We start from the raw sequence: 20597 nt of genomic DNA, 5'->3' as shown, positions 1-20597 counted from the left end.
AGGCCATGGGGAAGTAGCCCAGGGAGTTGTAGCTGTCATGCAGCTGTTATAGGAGGCACTATAGACAGCTGCAGTCCACAGGGCCCTGGGCTGGAACCTGGAGTAGAGGGTGGGCCCAGGTTCCCCCCAAACCTCCCAATTGACCTGGACTGTGGGCTCTTCCAGAGGGGAGGGTCTCTGGGCTATTCCCCAACCCACATGGTGAATCTCTGTGGCAAGAAAATCTGCCAATAAGTGCAGGACCTGAGGAACTTTGTCACACCAATAATAAAAGACCTGTGGCACAGCCATGGCTGGCTTAGGTCAGCTGATTGGGGCTCACAGGACTCATTCTGTGGGGCTGTAAAATTGCAGTGTAGACATTCAAGCTTAGCTTGGAGCCTGGGCTCAGAGACTCCTAAAGGGGGAAGGGTCTCAGAGCCTGAGCTCCAGTCTCAGCCTGAATATCTGCACTGCTATTTTTAGCCCCACAGCCCAAGTCAGCTGACCCAGGCTCTTAGACATGGTGCAACTGGTTTATCATTGCAGTGTAGACATACACACATTGACTTCAGTGGGACTGGGAGTTTGCCCTATGTGCCTCAGTTGTTCATGTTTATGTTAATATTGCAGTAGGGATGCAGTAACTTAAGCTTTCTTTCAATTAAATAATCATAAATAGAAATTACAGGATTTATTTGTATTCTGCTCTTATTTTTCTGAGAAACCCATTCCCTCTATTTGCAGACTCTTTGAGTACCTGATTGTGAGATGCAATGTGACTGAACCACATTCAAAATTGGCCCGGCTACATCTACACTTACAATGGTGTACAGAATACAAAGACTGCATGCCCACCTAGCACAGGTGTAAATAGCAATGTAGATGGCGAGACAATGCTTAGGTGACTAGAGTACAGTAGAGTGCCCTACACACTTGGACACCCAGGGTATAAACCCTATGCTGCTCTCTGCATGCCTGAGCAGTGCCTTCCACGTCTACACCACTATTTTGAGTAGTGTAGTTTCCTGTGGCCTTCTCTATGCCAGAGCCTTTCCCCACTGCCTTGCCGCTGCCAGAGCCTTTCTTCGCTCAGTGAAGCTGTGGCAAAGGGGAGCTGCTGTGGCCTTTTTCTGCTGCTGGACTCTCCTTTCACTGCAGCGTGTAGCTACACACCACAGTGACAAGCGTGGATACTGCCTGCCTTTCACTTTCACTAGGGCAGGTACATGTCTAATGCCTGTACTTTGCATGCTGCCAAAAGTGTAGACCTAACCTTAGACTGTAAGATCTTTATTAGATTGTAAATTATGCAGGGCAGGGAATTTATCAGGTGTTTGTACAGCCCTCAGCACAATATATAAAGTAATTAATAATAACCCTACACATTGAGAAATATTTTGGACTTACTACTGTTCAGAACCTCTCTCAACAGTAGTAAGCCCTGACTTGCATGCTGGATTTTAAAACATCTAGATATGCAAGTGTGTATCTGGATATAGGAGAGATCATGGATGACCATTCAGATATGAGGAAACTTACTCCACTCCAGTGCGTGGCACATTTTGAAGTAATAGTCGTTACCAGATTTGGGGCTGGTAGGTAAAGTGCACAGTTGTTTGCTTTTGCAGAGATGGAACACCACATGAGATGAGTGATTGAGCTTGTGCAATGTTGCATTTTAAATATTTGAGGAGCGTGGGCATGTTGGGAAGGTTCTGTGATGTCTTATGGCCATTTCCTTCCTTGTGCTGGATACCTGATCGTGAAGAGTCAAAGAGGAGAATCCATTGTAGACTTTATTTTGAGCCTGAAGAAGCAGGACTTTGGGAGTATAGTTAGTTCTGTGAGACTATTCTGACATGGTTCAAAATTTTGTAATGTATGTACCTCACTGTCAAGTCTTAGGGCCAGATCCTCAACTAGTGTAAATCATCATAGCCCTGTTGGAGTCACTGGAGCTATGGCAATCATGGCAGGGACAAAGGAGAGACCAGTTAAATAGATTTCTCCTCTATATCCCCATCTTAGATGTCGGCATGCTAATGCAAGAAGTATGGGGAATAAACAGGAACAACTACATATACTAATGAATAATCACAATTATGACCTAACTGGCATCACACCCACTTGGTGGGATAATTCTGCAGCACATTGAAATTTTGGTGGCATAGTAAAAATTTGAAGCCTTTATTGACTCAGATAAGAAAATGAATTATACATTAGTACATTAGCCCTGTTGTTTAATTCTATTTTAAGTGTGCCACAACATTTTGTGTTGAAAATTGTAGAATTTATTGAAGGAGGCATGAAGATTTTGACAACTGGGGCCTTTGGCAGCTGGGAAGATATGTAAAATCTTTTGAAATTGGGGGATAAGCATATTAATTGGATGTGTCTGCTAAACTGATCAGCAGAGAAATTGATTACCATGTAATCAAATAACAATTTAAATGTTAACAGCCCTTTTAGAGGCATCAGGTAGTTTGGGCTATTGTTTCTTGTTATCTCTGACTCTGGCAGATATCACTGCATTCCTGTTCACTTGGCTTGCATTTGGAAGGTTTTCTTTGGAGTTATGAGGGACAGAAGCATTTGTTGAAATGAAAGCTTAGATTCTGATGTAAAATTCTGGAGCAAGCAGTGGGTTCTGTGGGAAATGTTGTGTTTGTGGAATCAATAAATGCATATTGATTACAACCCTCCTTGTCAGACCACACAAGTACTGCAAAAGGGCAGTTCCAATCTGGAGTTGGAGTAAATGCTAGATGCAGAATTTCTGGGGTATGAGTTTGCTGTCTAGGACATGGAATATGTCTGCTTTGGTATTTGCACACTGCTGTTTGTTCCAATACACACCCATATCTTGTTCAACAGGCAGCAGCAATAGCTGAGACGAGCAAGTGGTACACAACATAATCTAGCATGCAGAGTAGCTATACTTTAACCAAGCAGGTCTGTAGTATTATGTCCATTTGCAAATGAGGATGTTGAGGTACAGCAAGGTTGTTACTCTAGATCACAAAGTGAGTAAATACAGAACAAGGGTATAATCCACACATCCTGATTCCTCAACTTGTTTAACTACTCCTTGCACCCTCCATACAAGCAGGCTATTCAGTTAAAGTAGCCCTTTCTTGTCCTCACAGCTCCTGCCAGTGTCTTCTCATATTGATCTACCCCACTGACCTAGTTCTTGTGAAACTTCAGGCTTCTGGTCTCCTTGTACCTCCTATAAAGTGATACTCCCCAGCTTTTGTTGTGTGCTAGAGCATATGAAAGTGCAAAGGGGTGGGGGGAGGGGTTGCTGGAGTTTATAACTAATTCTGCTGAGAAGAGAGAGAGGTTTTAGCCTGGGGGTTATGGGCTGCTCTTTTCTGACTATGAAGAGGCTCACATAGCCTGCTGCTACTGACAGGGAGAAAGGCCCAAAGCCTCACCCAAATAATTTTGTCTTGAGCTAGTGGCAGGAAAGGCATCCCCTGTGAGTGTTGCCATCTCTTTCATAAGGACGAATCATACCCAAAGCAAAGATGAGAGGGAAGTCACTCAGACAACTCAGTAAGTGAAGTCTGATTATGTTGAGGTTGACCCATCATTGATGATGATTTATTTGTATTACCATCGTGTTTAGGAGCCCTAGCAATGAACCAGGACCCCATTGTGCCAGGCTCTGTACAGAAACAGAGCAAAAAGACAGCTCCTGCCCCAAGAAGCTCACAATCTAAGTATAAAGACAAGAGGCAATGTATGGATATAGACAGATGGTGTACAAAGAAATAATAAGACAGTACTGGTCAACATGGTAGGGAGTATGCTCTGGACAAAAGGATACCTGTTGTCAGTTTTTTTTGTAGATGTCATGGCAAAAGAGAGTTTTGAGGAAGGATTTGAAGGTGATAATGAGGTAGCTTTGTGAATGTTTATGGGGAGTATCTCCCAAGCATGAGTGCAGCATGGAAGAAAGCACAAAGGTGCTTGTTTGAAAATTTTACACATGGGTAATGGATATCAGAACAACTGTTTTTTAGTAATATCTGCAAAACTGTATAACGACCTAAAAATGAAGCGATTACATTACATACTGCTTTCTTTCTCATTATTTTTTTTATGCATCGCCGTAGTAATAGCCTCAATCCAGCATGAACCCTCCATGACCTTCATCTTCCAGCTTATACAAGCTGCTGAAGACATCATAATTGGCCCTATGGCAAACAGATAATAGGAAAGTCTGCCCACTGTACATGATTTAAAAACAAAGTCTCTAAAACTATAGCTCTACAGGAGATAGTTAAATTCTCTTAGATGGAGAGCTCTCTCAAGATCTTTGGTGAATTATTTCCCTTCCTTCATGACTACTTTGCTAAATAACTCCCGATTCTGCAGCTAGTGAGGTGGGGGAGTTAATTTTTTTTGCCTCCCCGCTGGTGCGCATGGACTGGCTTTGGACCTCCCTTTCAATGGGCAAGCTACAGAACTGAACAACCAAAGTTACCTGACGAAAGTGTATGTTTACATAACCTTGCTTCTCCATGATAGTCAGTGTTCTCATTGGGAGAAAATTGTCCTCTATGTGGCTTGGCTGTAGCTGTGGAGTTTTCTTTTTTCCCCCAGTGAGCACTGTCTAACCATCCAAATGTCAATCTTTCGTTGGCACGGTCTCTTTTATCTCTGTCTCTGACATTCAAAACCATCAGCTGAGGAGAGCTTAGTGACTTTGGGTCATGATCCTTTTAAAATAATTTCCCATCTGACTGACATTCAGCCCTACAGAGAAGAACTTGCCTTCCAAGTCCACCAGCATTGCTCCCATGAGCTCAGTCCCCAGGCCATCAGGTGGGGAGGGCAAGACTGATAGAACTACTATGGAATTCCATGGCCACTAGAGAGAATTTGTGGCTGCTCAGCCAAAAAGGCTCTCTTGGGTGAGTTGGTTCTGATGTTGTTGTTGTTCTCTTTGTTTTCCAATTCAGTGTAGGAGATGCAATAAAATCTAGGGACAGATCCTCAAATGGTGAAAATTGGTGTAGTTCTACTGAGCTCAGTGGAGCTGTGCTGATTCATGCCATTTGAGAATCTGATGAATAATTTCATCTTGATTTATATTCTGGTTCATCCATACATCCACAACTGCAGAAAGAGTCTATTTGAGTTTCAAGAATTCACAGGCTTTATTAGGCATCTGCTGAAACAGGGATACTTTTTGTTGCTGCTCTGAAAGGAGACTGTTTCCATCCAAAACAAAATCATTCAACTGTTTTAAATCATTGCAAATTTTGTAAAAAGTAAACCAAGTACTGCCATGTCCTACAGAGGAAGTGAAACACTACTAGTTATAGCTACATATATTGCACTCAAAATCATTCAAATCAGGCTGATCTGATTAAAAGAAAAAAAATGTTTGTTTTTTTCAGATAAACTAGTCAAGCCCTTGGGCTTTCATAAATAAATACTAAAACATTTAACTGATTCTATAGCAACCTGGTCAAATTTGTTTCTTCTTAAACAGTCATGATATTTGACATCACATTGGAAAGATGTGCTAAAATATATTGTAGAGCATTAGATGTTGGAGTTGATAAGTTGTCCCCCAACATTTATTTTAACACACACGGAGATGCACAAAATTAATTGTTTCTACAATGATCTGATTGTTCTAGCACTAGATGAATAGGTTGTTCTCTACATTATTCACTGAATAAACATATGAATGCCATTTTAAAAAATATAGTGGTTTCATTTGAATATAATTGTTCATATAACGAGACTAATACTGCGCATGATTATTTATTGAGTAACCTCTACATTAATCATACTTTCCTTCTTCATGAATTTCTTCTGCTTCAATTCATTTTAAGCCGTTATGCTCTGGTGCAGCAACACTGCTAATGTTAATCAGAATTAATAGAGCTACTGTGAGAGATGCTGTGTATTCATCACTGAAATATTAAATGAAATGAAATTTTAGTTGCAGAGTTTGGGAATTATCTACACCAACAAGATAATGGAATACAGATTTCCCCTTCACTTTTCCTCATAGGAGTTTAGTGTTTGATACTTCCTCATGTCTACTTTTAGAGGCAAATCAGAACATCTCTCCAATTTCCCATTTCCACATATATCTATGATAGAATTCAAGATCTCGTGGGAAGCAGGACATGAGAACAGCAAAACAAGGACACTGGACTTCATAAAATCAGATTTCAACTGATTCAGCAAAATAGTTGGCAAGTTCCCATGGAAAGACCAGTTAGTAGGGCCCTACCAAATTCACGGTTCATTTTGGTTAGTTTCATGTACATTGGATTTTAAAAATTGTATATTTCATGATTTCAGCCATTTAAATCTGAAATTTCACAGTGTTGTAATTGTAGAGGTCCTGACCCAAAAAGGAGTTGTGGGGGCTTTTACTGTATTAATGGAATGATGTCAGTTTGGTGGGAGTTTTGAGTGGGGTTCCACAGAGATTTGTTCTGGTTCTGGCTTTGTTTAACATCATAATTAATTACCTTGATGTAGGAATAGAGCGCATACTGATCAAAAATGCAGATGACAGAAAGCTGGGAGGTTGCCAACACTTTGGAGAATAGAGCTAAAATTCAGAGGTATCTCGATAAATTGGAGAACTGGGCTATAGATAACAAAGAAATTCAACAAAGACAAATGTAAGGTGCTACACTTAGGGAAGAAAAACCAAATGCACAAATACAGAATGGGAGGTAACTGGCTTGGCAACAGCACTGCTGAGAAGGATCTGGGAGTTGTGGTGGATCACAGCCTCAACATGAGTCAGCAATGCGATGCTGTTGCAAAGAAAGCAAATGCAATTTTAGGTTGCATTAACAGAGGCATTGCATGCAAGTCATGGGTTATGAGTTCAATTCTTGAGGGGGCCACTTAGGGATCTAGGGCAAAATCAGTACTTGGTCTTGCTTGGTCTTTCAGGGTCCCTTTCAGCTCTCTGAGATAGGTCGGTCTCTCTCTCTGTATGTGTGTGTGTGTGTGTGTGTGTGTATATATATATATATATATATATATATATATGTATATAGAGAGAATCTATATATAATCTATAGATAGATGACACTTGTAGTCCCTTCTAACCCTATTATTCTGTGATATGTTTTATTGATATACTGAAAAAACATGAATTTTTCAGAAGCTATTTTCAAATTTGTTGCATGGTTGCAGTAATTCTTTTTATTTTTTAGCTTTGTGTCTTCAACGTTGGAACAGCTGTACATGTTCTGTGTGTTACATGACAAGATATAGATATTTCACCATAAATTATTGGTGTGCTATTTTAATATAATATCTTAAATTTGGCGTCTTGACAGATATGAATTTCCCACTCATTTGCGGTCATGTACATGCTCACAAACATTCATACTGGAAACAATTATGTTGAAATTAACTCTGAACTTAGATAGTAATGTTAACTTGAATGCTTATAAAAATGTTATGCTTATCTAACATTCACCTTGACCTTCATTACACAACTTGCGTGTCTTTGAATAATGTCACTGTACAGAACAACATTCCTAACAAGCAAGTGTTTTTTCCTGTATCTCTGAAATTGCTAAAAAAGTTACATGACAAACTATAATAAAATAATCTGTGCAGCACAACATAAATTTCTTCTGACTGGTATATATTGACAATAAAAACTAGTAAATGTCAATCCAAGAAATTACAGTAAATTTGAGTGATATCAGTTATAGGTCTATAACATCCTGTATCCCCATGTTCATCACTTTTATATGGCTATGATATACTTTGTACACAGTATGCCTCGTGAGGTATCATTTGAAAACTCATAATCTGCTGAACATAATTGTACTGTTATGATGTGTGTAACAAAACTACATGTGAAACAATGAGATTTTACTGTGTAATGTTACGGTTCTGGGGAATGCCAACACATTAGCTCCTCAAAAACAGAGAAAAGGACTGAGCACAGGTGTTGAGAAACTGTTAACTGCTAAATTGGGGATTCACCACCAGGGGAGCTGTAAACAAGAAATTCGCAATTCACCTGAAAGATGGATGGCAGCTCACGTACACCATGGAACTGCTTGACCCCTATGACCCAGCAAAGTCTTTTCCAGGACAAAGAGTTAGACTATTAAAGGGGGGGGGGATGCCTCAAGAAACATTTCCTACCCCATCTCTACTCACGGCAGCAAGATTGTTTTAAAGACAAAACCATAATTGAACAGGGGGGAGTGGTCTTAACTGCAAGGCTTTCCAGTTAGCATGGACTGCTGAAAGTTTTGGGATGAGAGGCACCTTTTTGCTTTCAAGTCTTATTTAGCTTGGTAAAGCTCAGGAATTAGATTGCAGTTTTCATCTTTTATTTGTTTGGTAACCAATTCTGACTTTTTTATGCCTTTATCACTTCATAATAACTTAATCTATCTTTCTCTAGTTAATATACTTGTTTTATCTAAATCAATGTTTGTTTGGGGAATCTCTACTCAGGTTAATAAAAGCTGGTGCATAAACATGCCCTTTGGTGGAATGACAGACTTCTAATGAGCTTACACTGTTTGTCCAGGTCCTCCGCAGTGTAAGACACACATTTCTGGGGTGCAAGGCTAGGACTGGGGGATTTACAGATGTTACCCTGTATGTAGTTCACAAGTGGCTGGGAGAACATTCTTGTAACTTTGCTAGGAGAGACTTTACATGCTAGTGGTGGTGTGTGAGCAGATCTGGAGAGGCTGCTTGTCACTAGCAGTGCAGTGTAAAAGTCACCCTGTGGTGACTTAAAGTTAAAGGGACACAGCAGTTCAACAGTTCAGATTGTACCTTGGGGGATGTCACAAGGATCAAATTAATCTCTGATTTAAATCCATGTAAGTCAATGGTGTATGAATTTGACCCATGGACTTCTAGCTAGAACTAAAAAAGATGACCTCACAGGTTATCTGAGGTAAATAAGATGCAGGTTCTTGGGGGAAAATGCTGTAGATCCATTTTCCAGTTAGACAACTAACTGATCAGAAGTGGGTCCTTCTATTTCAGAAGGGGCTTTCTAATTTTACTGGGTAGCGGAAGGAAAGTGAGTTTAGGCTGAAACTGTCTGAAGAGTCTGAGACTCTGAAAGAAGAAGGATGCGAGTGCTGCAAAATCTTCACATATTTTGTATTGAAACCCAGTGGAAATCTCCAAGAGGATTTGCACATTTAACTGTGTTTAGTACATACTTTACTTGGGTTCCATAGAAGTAGAATGGGTTCTACCTTGTAGATTAGGTGAAAGATAGCCCAGTGCAGATAAATGGATACATTCTATGTTAATGCACAGCAGAAGTGCACTGTATTTAAGACTACTTTAGAATATAGCTCAGAAGCTCCAGCATCTTTTGAGAGAGACTACTTTGATATCAGCTGTGCTGAAGTTTCTGGACGTGCTTCCTGTTAACTTTTTGATGCAAATTCCAGATGTGGGCAACGATTTTTAAACCCTTGAATGGAATGCACTTAGCTGTGAGGTCACTACTCACCCTGTCAAGTCACAACAATTAAAATTGGCTGGAAGTCACTTGCTTAGTCATTTTGTTACACCAGGCCCATTAGCAGACCTTTCTCCGGAAAGGGATTCTCTAGAAGAGGAAACAGCTCCTCTTGGTGGTATTCCAGCATCTACTTTTCACACGTTTCAGGCAAGTTGCAAAGTGCGTGTGTTTGGTTTAGCTTTTGGTAGTTTCTTTTTCTTTTTTTAATCCTTGACACTGACTGCTGATATTTCTTGTGGTGGCAGGAGCAGTAATTATTTAGTGTTACCCTTGGTGAGCAGTTTTATTTATTTTTTTTTAAAACTTTGTAAGTGTCTAGCTGCTCTGCTAACAGGCATTCTTTAGGCCAATTAAACACACAAAATAAGTTTATAGAAATAAGTAAGGGCCAGTAACTGTATTGGCTTGCTTGTACTTTTATTTTCATTGGGAGCAAAATAGAAAATTTCTGAGTTTACTACAAATAAAAATCTGCTCTTGATTAGCTTTTGTCATCCTCTGTCAATAATAGGAATTGGACAGGCACAAGTCAAATTTCAGAGCTATGCAAACCACAATATAGCCACTCCTGACTTAGTTTCACCTAAGTTCTGTGCTGTCTAGCTAACAGAAGGTCTGCATCTTCAAATATATGGAGATATACCTATCTCATAGAGCTGGAAGGGATCCTGAAAGGTTGAATCCAGCCCCCTGCTTTCACTAGCAGAACTAAGTACTGGTTTTGTTTAAGATCCCTAAGTGGCCCCTTCAAGGATTGAACTCACAACCTTGGGTTTAGCAAGCTAATGCTCAAACCACTGAGCTATTCCTCCCCCCATCCCTGCCTTTGCTGCATACCCTTAGAGACCAGTTATTTTTCAGTGGTAAATTCCTCCCTTCATTGGTGAGAACTTGCCTTTTCAGGCATGACACTTTTTACTCCATCTCCAGGGCAAAGCCCTTGGTGATGATCATTTTAAGAAATAGGCCCAAGAGATTCAGTCTTAGGACATAGTATGTTTTTGTTGTTGTTGTGCAATATTCTTTATCTATGAAAAATAAAAATAAATGTTAACTACTTCATTCCCACTATTGCATATATTAGAGGTGGGCAAACTACGGCTCGTGGGCCACATCCAGCCTGTGAGACCATCCTGCCTGGCCCTTGAGCTCCTGGCCAGGGAGGCTAGCCCCCGGCTCCTCCCCTACTGTCTCCCCTCCCCCAGAGCCATGCTGCCGCGCGGGCAGTGCGGCTGGTTGTGTCTGGGCAGCAGGGCTGTGAGCTCCTGCTGCTCTGAGCGATATGGTAAGGTAGGGTTACCATACATCCTCTTTTTTTTTTTTTTCCCCCGGACATGTCCGGCTTTTCAGCACTCAAACCCCTGTCCGGGGGGGAATTGCCAAAAAGCCGAACATGTCCGGGAAAATGGCGGCTCTGCTCCTCCCCTGACTCTTCAGTTCTGTTTAAGAGCCGAGCTGCCCGAGCGCTACCGGCTTCGGGCAGCCCCCATGCCTCCGGACCCTGCACCGCCGGAGCCCGGGAGGGGAAGTGCCCAGCTGGGGGCGCAGGGTCCAGAGGCAAGGGGGCTGCCCGAAGCCCAAGCGTTACCGGCTTCACGGTTTGCTTGGCAGCCTCCAGACCCTGCGCCCCCTCCCGGGCGCTTCCCCTCCCGGGCGCTTCCCCTCCCGGGCTCCAGCTGCGCTGGGGAAGCGCCGGCCGGGGGCGCAGGGTCTGGGGGCTGCCCGGCAAACCATGAAGCCGGTAGTGCTCGGGCAGCCCTTTCCATGTGGCTGGGAGTGGGAGGGAGGAGGGTGCGGAGTTAGGGCGGGGAAAGGGACGGAGTTGGGGTGGGGCTGGGGTGGGTAAATGGGCGGGGCCAGGGCCTGTGGAGGGTCCTTTTTTGTTTTTTATTAGATATGGTAACCCTGGGTAAGGGGGTGGCAGCAGGGGGAGTTGGATAAGGGGTAGGGGGTTCTGGGGGGCAGTCTGGAGACAGGGTGCACTTGGATGGGGGCACAGGTTCTGGGGGGTGGTGGTCAGGAGACAGGGAAAGGGGGGGTTGAATAGGGCATGGGAGTCCCGGGGGGGCCTGTCAGGGGGTGTGGATAGGGGTGGTTGGGGCAGTTCAGGGATGGAGCAGGAGGGATAGGATAGGGGGTGGGATCCCAGGGGGAGCAGTTAGGGGGCAGGGGTCCTGGGAGGCAGCAGTCAGGGGACGGGAAGTGGGAGGGGGCAGATGGGAGCAGGAGCCAGGCTGTTTGAGGGGGCACAACCTTCCCTACCCAGCCCTCCATACAGTTTTGCACCCCAATGTGGCCCTCGGGCCAAAAAGTTTGCCCACCCCGGTCTATATACATGTTGTCACATGACACATCGGGGCTGACCAGTGTACACATGATAAAAATGCAACAGAGCAGCAATGATACACATAACTTATTACATTACTGTGTCACCTGAGCTGAAATGCAAGCAAGGAGTTGGCTTGTAGTGTAAATTTATGTTCTGCTCAGCTGCTAGCTGAGTGTGCGCTAGCAAGGCTCTGGCCTCTTGTCCTTTGATCCTTGATCATCCTTGTGATCACCCTTCCCCTGTGTGTTAATGAGGGGCAGGGCTGACCTAAGAGAGAAGGGCTTAACAGTCAGATGCTTAGTGACCAAGGAGAGTTAGGGAACGGGGGCAGCAAACAGGGGCGTTTGTAGGAGGGAGAAATGCTGATTTTAATCTGGTTCAAAAAGGCTGCATCATCCATGCCAACACAGCTCCAGGCTCCTCCACCTGCACCTGTGTCCAGACAGAGAACCTGACCATGGATGCCTCTACCCAGGTTCTGGTGTGGATTTGGAGATACTGTGGCCTGCATTTCCCTATCATAGAAAGCTGGGATGGGGAGACCATCCAGTGTAAGAGGTGACTACTGGTCGAACATCGCAGGAAGCAGGGCGGCGAGAGCTACAGGAGGAGGTGAGTAGGCAGTGGAGCATCTGTGCCCATGAGGAATTCATTGAAAATATGCATATGGAGACCACCATGGTTGAGGAGGCATTCCAACTGGAGAGGACTGCAGTACTACCACCAGGGAAGGAGGAAATGGCTCCTTTGCAGGGAGAAAGCTGGCTGCTGGTTACTTCAGGCAGCAGGCATTGCTCCAACCCTGTTCCCAACCCACCATCCACAGAGACAAAAAAAAAAAAAAACACCACAGTGTGCTGTCCTGGCAACAAGTGATGAGGAATCTCCCCCAAAGGAGGAGGAGAAGAAGCCATGTGCCCACAAGGGTAGGAGGATCACGGCCACCACTTCAAAGAGGATATGAAGGGTGGTGGTGGTCGGTGACTCCCTTCTAAGGAAGATGGAAGCATCCATTTGCCAGCCTGATATAGCATCCTGGGAGATGTCCTTCCAAGACATTATGGAAGGAGCGGCGAGGGTCATCCAGCCTCTGACTACCACCCCATGGTGCTCATCCATGTGGGCGCTAATGATACTGCAATGTATGACCCTGAATATATCAGAAGTGACTACAGGGCTCTAGGAGTGAGAGTGAAGGAGCTGGGGGTGCAGGTGGTGTTCTCTTTGATCCTGCTGGTCAATGGTAGGGGCCCGAGAAGGCTTTGCCTTCCTAAACCATGGAATACTGTTCTGAAAAGAGGTAGGATCCCCCTATCAAGGAAGGGGAATAGTATCTTGGATATAAACTGGTAACATAGTGAGGCAGGGTTTAAACTAGGTTCTACAGGGGGCAGGAGACAAAAGCCCACAAGTAAGTCCAAAACATGGATACTTGGGTAAAGGGTCAGAATCTGGGCAAAACGTGGGCAATCATAGCAGGGAGAGAGGAGACACAAGAGAATAAAGAGGAGAAATCTCTTTAACATCTTAGATGTCTGTATATTAATGCAAGAAGTATGGGGAATAAACAGGAAGAACTAGACATGCTAATAATCACAATTATGACATAACTGACATCACAGAAACTTGGGATAATTCACATATTGGAATATTGGCATAGAAGAGTATGGCTTATTCAGAAGGACAGGCAAAGGAAAAGGGAGATGGTATATAGATCTTGTGTATCAAAGATATATGTACTTCCACTGAGGTTGAGATAGAAGTGGGAGACAGACCTGTTGAAGGTCTCTGGGTAAGGATAAAAGGGGTTAAAAAAAAAGGATGATATCATGGTAGAGGTCTAATACAGACCACCTTACCAGGAAGAATAATAGAATATCAGGGTTGGAAGGGACCTCAGGAGGTCATCTAGTCCAACCCCCTGCTCAAAGCAGGACCAACTCCCAACTAAATCATCCCAACCAGGACTTTGTCAAGCCTGACCTTAAACCTCTAAGGAAGGAGATTCCACCACCTCCCTAGGTAACACATTCCAGTGCTTCACCACACTCCTAGTGAAAACATTTTTCCTAATATCCAACCTAAACCTCCCCTACTGCAACTTGAGACCCTTACTCCTTGTTCTGTCATCAGGTAGCACTGAGAACAGTCTAGATCCATCCTCTTTGGAACCCCTTTTCAGGTAGTTGAAAGCAGCTATCAAATCCCCCCTCATTCTTCTCTTCTGCAGACTAAACAATTCCAGTTCCCTCAGCCTCCCCTCATAAGTCATGTGCTCCAGCCCCCTAATCATTTTTGTTGCCCTCCGCTGGACTCTTTCCACTATTTCCACATCCTTCTTGTAGTGTGGGGCCCAAAACTGGACACAGTACTCCAGGTGAGGCCTCACCAATGTTGAATAGAGGGGAATGATCACGTTCCTCGATCTGCTCTCAATGCCCCTACTTATACAACCCAAGATGCCATTAGCCTTCTTGGCAACAAGGGCACACTGTTGACTCATATCCAGCCTTTCATCCACTGTAATCCCTAGGTCCTTAGGGGGGAGGGATAACTCAGTGGTTTGAGCATTGGCCTGCTAAACCCAGGGTTGTGAGTTCAATCCTTGAGGGGGCTACTTGGGGATCTGGGGCAAAATCAGTACTTGGTCCTGCTAGTGAAGGCAGGGGGCTGGACTCGATGACCTTTCAAGATCCCTTCCAGCTCTAGGAGATGGGATATCTCTATGTATTTATTTATTTTCTGCAGAACTGCTTCCTAGCCATCCGGTCCCTAGTCTGTAACAGTGCATGGGATTCTTCCATCCTAAGTGCAGGACTCTGCACTTGTCCTTGTTGAACCTCATCAGGTTTCTTTTGGCCCAATCCTCTAATTTGTCTAGGTCCCTCTGTATCCTATCCCTACCCTCCAGTCTATCAATCACTCCTCCCAGTTTAGTGTCATCTGCAAACTTGCTGAGAGTACAGTCCATGCCATTCTCCAGATCATTAATGAAGATATTGAACAAAACCGGCCCCAGGACCGACCACTGGAGCTCTCCACTTGAAACCAGCTGCCAACTAGACATGAAGCCATTGATCACTGCCCGATGATCTAGCCAGCTTTCTATCAACCTTATAGTCCATTCATCCAGCCCATACTTCTTTAACTTGGTGGCAAGAATACTGTGGGAGACTGTATTAAAAGCTTTGCTAAAGTCAAGGAATAACACATCCACTGCTTTCCCCTCATCCACAGTGTCAGTTATCTCCTCATAGAAGGCAATTAGGTTAGTCAGGCATAACTTGCCCTTGGTGAATCCATGCTGACTGTTCCTGATCACTTTCCTCTCCTCTAAGTGCTTCAGAATTGATTCCTTGAGGACCTGCTCCATGATTTTTCCAGGGGCTGAGGTGAGGCTGAATGGCCTGTAGTTCCCCGGATCCTCCTCCTTCCCTTTTTTAAAGATGGGCACTACATTAGCCTTTTTTCAGTCATCCGGGACCTCCCCCGATCGCCATGAGTTTTCAAAGATAATGGCCAATGGCTCTGCAATCACATCCGCCAACTCCTTTAGCACCCTCGGATGCAGCGCATCTGGCCCCATGGACTTGTGCTCGTCCCGTTTTTCTAAATAGTCCCGAACCACTTCTTTCTCCACAGAGGGCTGGTCACCTTCTCCCCATACTGTGCTGCCCAGTGCAGCAGTCTGGGAGCTGACCTTGTTCGTGAAGACAGAGGCAAAAAAATCATTGAGTACATTAGCTTTTTCCACATCCTCTGTTACTAGGTTGCCTCCCTCATTCAGTAAGATTAATAGAATAGATTAATAGTTTGTTGTTGTTGTTTTTTTAAAAAAGCTTCAACAAAATCATCCAAAGCACAGAACTTGGGGGTTATGGGAGATTAGATGTCTAGTTAACCAGATATCTTTTGTGAAAATAATACAGCAAAGCACAGACTATCCAACAAGTTCTTGGAATGTATTTGAGACAACTTTTTGTTTCAGAAGGTGGAGAAAGTGACTAGAGGAAAGGCTGTTCTAGACTTGATTTTTGACAAATAGGGAGGAACTGGATGGGAATTTTAAGGTAAAAGGCAGCTTGCATGAAAGTGCTTATGAAATTTTGAGAGTTCATGATTGGATCGGTAGGAGGGAAAACAGAAGAATAAAGACAATTAACTTCAAGCAGCCTTTAGCACACTCAGAGAATTAGTAGGTAAGATCCTGTAGGAAACAAGTCTAAGGGAAAAGAGAGTTCAGGAGAGTTGGCCATTTTAATGAGATATTATTAAGGGCACAAGAGAACTATCCCAATGCATAGGAAAGATAGACAGTATGGTAAGAGACCTCTCTGGCTTAACCAGATCTTCAACAACCTGAAACTCAAAAGAGAGTCCTACAAAAAGTGGAAACTAGGTCAAATTACAAAGGATTAATATAAAAAACACCAACACAAGCCTGGAGGGGGAAAAATAGAAATGCCATGGCACAAAACAAGATTAAACTAGGTAGACATAAAGGGTAACAAGAAAACATTCTACAAATATATTATAATCAAGAGGAAGACCATGGACAGGGTAGGTCCATTAGGCACTGAGGAGGGAAAGATAATAACAGAAAACTCAACAGTGTCCACAGTGTTAAATGCCATTTTTGTTTCAGTTTTCACCAAAAAGGTTAGCAGTGATTGAACAATTAACATAGCATAGTCAGTGGAATAGAATCTGAGATTAAAATACAGAGAGGCCAAGTTAAGAATTATTTAGACAAGTTACATGTCTTCAAGTTGGCAGGGCCTGACAAAATACATTCTAAAATACTTAAGGGACTGGCTGAAGAGATCTCTGACCCATTAGCAATTATCTTTGAGAACTCATGGAGGACAGGAGAGATCCCAGACAACTGGAAAAGGGCAAATATAGTATCTATCTATAAAAGGGGGGGGGGGAAGAACAACCCAGGGAATTAGAGACCAGTCACCTTAAGTTTGGTACCTGGACCCTCTGTTGCTTTTTGGAAAGATAATGGAGCAAATAATTAAACAATCAAATTGTAAGTACCTAGAAGATAATAAGGCTAAGTTTTATCATGGATATTTTTAGTAAAAGTCAGGGACAGGTCATAGGCAATAAACAAAAACTCACGGAAGCCCATGACCTGTCCCTGACTTTTACTAAAAATATCCCTGACAAGAGGGGTAGGCAGGTTCAGCACCACTGCTGCTTGGGCTCCCGAGTCCCCCACCCCTATGGCTTATGGGAGCTAAAGGATCACCCTGCCTGCAGGGCTGGGCTGCTGTGGGGTCCCCTTGTCCCTGGGGCAGGTGGGAACTGCAGGGTGCTGTGGCTGGGCAGCTGCAGTGAGTCTACCCGCTGTAGCTGAGTAGCTGGAGTCTCCCACCCCCTATGGCAGCTGAAGGGTCCATCAGCCCCCTGCTGCTTGCTGTGGATAAGCAGCTGCAGGGACCCCTGCTAGGGTAGGGGCAAGGAGCTGTGGGGGCAGGGCTGGCTGGTCTTTGGAACCCATGTCCCCTGCCTAGGGCGTGCCATTTAGTTGAGGGTGAGACCCTCAATCAGGGTATGCCAAGCTCAGTCCTGCTGCCCTTGATTCACACAACAAGGATAACAACGCTTTATTACTTCTGCCCCAATAGTAAGGAGACTGGGGTCCAACACCATCTAAAAGTGATCATTTGGGCAAGCAATCGCATCATGCTGAGCACCTAGGCAGCGTGGGTGTGCCCATGCAAATGAGATCAGCTCCTGAAGTCCTCATCCACAGCTCATCACTAGATGTTAGGAGAGAGCTCATTCAGACTCTGTTTACATCTGCATAAATGATTTGGGTGATGGCATAGAGAATATACTTGCAAAGTTTGCGGATGATACCAAGCTGGGAGGGGTTGCAAGCTTTTTGGAGGACAGGATTATAATTCAAAATGATCTTGACACATTAGAAAAATGGTCTGAATTAAATAGGATGAAATTTAAGAAGGACAAATGTAAAATACTACATTTAGGAAGAAGTAATCAATTGACAAATACAAAATGGGAAATGACTGCCTAGGAAGCAGTACTGCAGAAAAGAATCTGGGGTTATAATGGATCACAAACTAAATATGAGTTCACAATGTAATACTGTTGCAAAATAAGTGAACATCATTCTGGGATGTATTAGCTGGAGTGTTATAAGCAAGACATAAGCAGTAATTCTTTCTCTCTACTCCATGCTGATGAGGCCTCAACTGGAGTACTGTGTCCAGTTCTGGGCACCATGCTAGGGGAAAATGTGAACGAATTGGAGAAAGTCCAGAGAAGAGCAATAAAAATTATTAAAGATCTAGAAAGCATGATCTACAAGGAAAGATTGAAAAAACTGGGGTTTTTTTTAGTCTGGAGAAGAGAAGACTGAGGGGGACATGATAAAAATCTTCAAGTGTGTTAATGGTTGTTATAAAGAAGAGGGTGATAAATTGTTCTCCTTAACCACTGAGAAGAGGACAAGAAGTAATGGGATTAAATTGCAACAAGGGAGATTTAGGTTCGACATGAGGAGAATCTTCCAAAAGGAAAGGTAGTTAAACACTGGAAGAGTTTACTTATGGAGGTTGTGAAATCTCCATCACTGGCATTTTTTTAGAACAAGTTAGACACCTGTCAGGGATGGTCTAGATAATACTTAATCCTGCCTCCGGACAGGGACTGGACTAGATGACCTATCGAGGTCCTTTCCAGACCTACATTTCTATTTTTTCAATCCACCAAAACTTTACCCTTAGAGATATGATTGAAAGCATGAGCATGCCTGCAGATGGCTGACATAATGGGGAGGCAGATGGAGCATCTTTGGCAGGGATTCTGCCTGTATCCCATTTTCAGGCAGTAAAGTCATAGAATATGAATTAGGGTGTGTGGTACTTGAGCATGAGTGGTAGTGGTCCATGGGATATAATGATAGCTGTGATCATTAGTAGAATTTTCCAAGCATGGTAGGTTCTTAATTATTGGCGTCATACAGGGAGAGTCTCAGGCACACATGCCAGATCAGCCACACATTTTCAAGTAATCATTTAACCTCCTCCTTGCCCTGGCAAACAACATGTAAGCTATTGGCCAATGTGAACACCATGTGAATACTTGTAGGCCACGCTGAGCATGCGTTTAATGTTACTGTGTTCCTGTGGCATAAGACATTTTGGTCCATACAGCCTGCATCTTGGTTACAGAGACTGTATTGATAGGGACAGGCTGTGGCATGACCATGACCCATTACTGGCAACAACGTTGTTCCCCAGGGGGAATATGTCTCCCATGTGCAGTTGTACCAGCACAGATCTGCCTTTCATCAGTGTAACCATCTGAAATATACTGAGATTGTGTAGCCACTCACATATTTACATAGTCTCGGTTTATGAATGGGTATTGGAGCAAAGCTGAGGCAGCTGGAGGTGCAGTTTCTCTTTGAGGTAAATGTGGGGTGGAAATCTTAAACCAATATTGGATCTGCTGACTGATAGTGGGAGATGTGATTTGGGGGTGGGGAAAAAGTGCTGCCACTGCTTTGTCTGGAATTTGTCTTCATTGGGTTTTTAAATGTATGTCAAGGGCACTCCGTTCTGAATGGATGAAATTTGGTTTGAATCTAAATAAAGCCAAGCATTAGTACAGGAGGTGTCACACTAATACTTTTATGTGCTTGAGGGGCTGGTGCTGCAATGACCAAAGAGATGTCCCAACACACCCATGGCATTCTCCAGTCCCTACCATTCACACTGCTTTGTAAACTGCATTGAGCTATGGATGGATGACATTATATAGTCTCTCACCAGTGACTTGGCTAGACTTATGAAAGAAACCCAGTTTCTTTATGACTTTGCCATTTTTATCTCACCATTTTTGTTGTATATCAATTTTGCCTCTTCTGGGGTAGCCAAATATAATGGATCAGGCAATGTCATTCCTGGTTCATTTTCTATACAGACATTTCTTTCTTGTTTTGTTCCTTGCCAAAGAGTAGAGTACAGATGCCAGTCACCCTATAATTCTGTAGCAGTTCTTGTAGGCTGCTGTGATTTGGGGAGGTGGTGTCATTCTCTCATCTGCTTTTGTTTGTGGAATGACATACTATGGCTCCCATAAAGAGCTGCATGAGCACATATGAGGGTAGAATGTGTTCCTTAACTAAATTTTAAATGAGTTCCTTTTTAGTTGTTGAATTGCTTATAAATTGCACATATGGGATGCCAGGCTGTTGTAAATATGCTCCTATCTCTAGTAGTTTGTTGGGTCTTCAGTTAAGTATAAAGAAATATTCATACAATTTGCATCTACTTCTACCTGAATTTAGTAGGGATCCTTTTCTTGCTTCTGAGTGCTTACAAACTGAATGTGTTTTTTTGTTTATTTTAAGGATAGAAGTATGCTTCTAACCCTGTGATGAGAGCCAGTCAACATTTTTCAAGCAGAATCAAAATCTGGCTGTTTTTGAATAACAGAATGTTACAGTCCTGGCTGAGTCCCCCTTGCGGACAGTCACCAGGCTATTTATAGCCAGACCGAACCTTCAAATCCTATGTGCTTGTAATCCTCTGGGACTGAGCAGAGTCCAGACACTGTCTCTGATTCTGTCCTCTCAGACCCTCCCAGGATGCTGACTCCCGGGCTGGCACTCCTCCTTGGGATGTGGGACCCTGCAGTGGAACTGCTCTCGGCCCTCAAACTAGTGCTGAACTCCCCATGCTTCCCCAATAGTTTATACAAGCTCTCCCCAGAGCTCAACCCACGTGC

At 43.5% G+C, this 20597-nt stretch overlaps 1 protein-coding gene across 6 annotated transcripts in view; it reads left to right on the top strand.

Moving 5' to 3' along the window:
- The window catches only part of CTNND2 (catenin delta 2), a 1171885-nt gene that overhangs the window by 443813 nt on the left and 707475 nt on the right, over window positions 1-20597 (top strand). The gene's annotated exons all lie outside the window — the stretch shown is intronic.

The sequence above is a fragment of the Chrysemys picta genome, chromosome 2 (genome assembly GCF_011386835.1).
Source record: "Chrysemys picta bellii isolate R12L10 chromosome 2, ASM1138683v2, whole genome shotgun sequence".
NCBI lineage: Eukaryota > Metazoa > Chordata > Testudines > Emydidae > Chrysemys > Chrysemys picta.
Note: the sequence above shows the minus strand (reverse complement) of the source record. Positions and strands in the feature narration are given on the sequence as shown.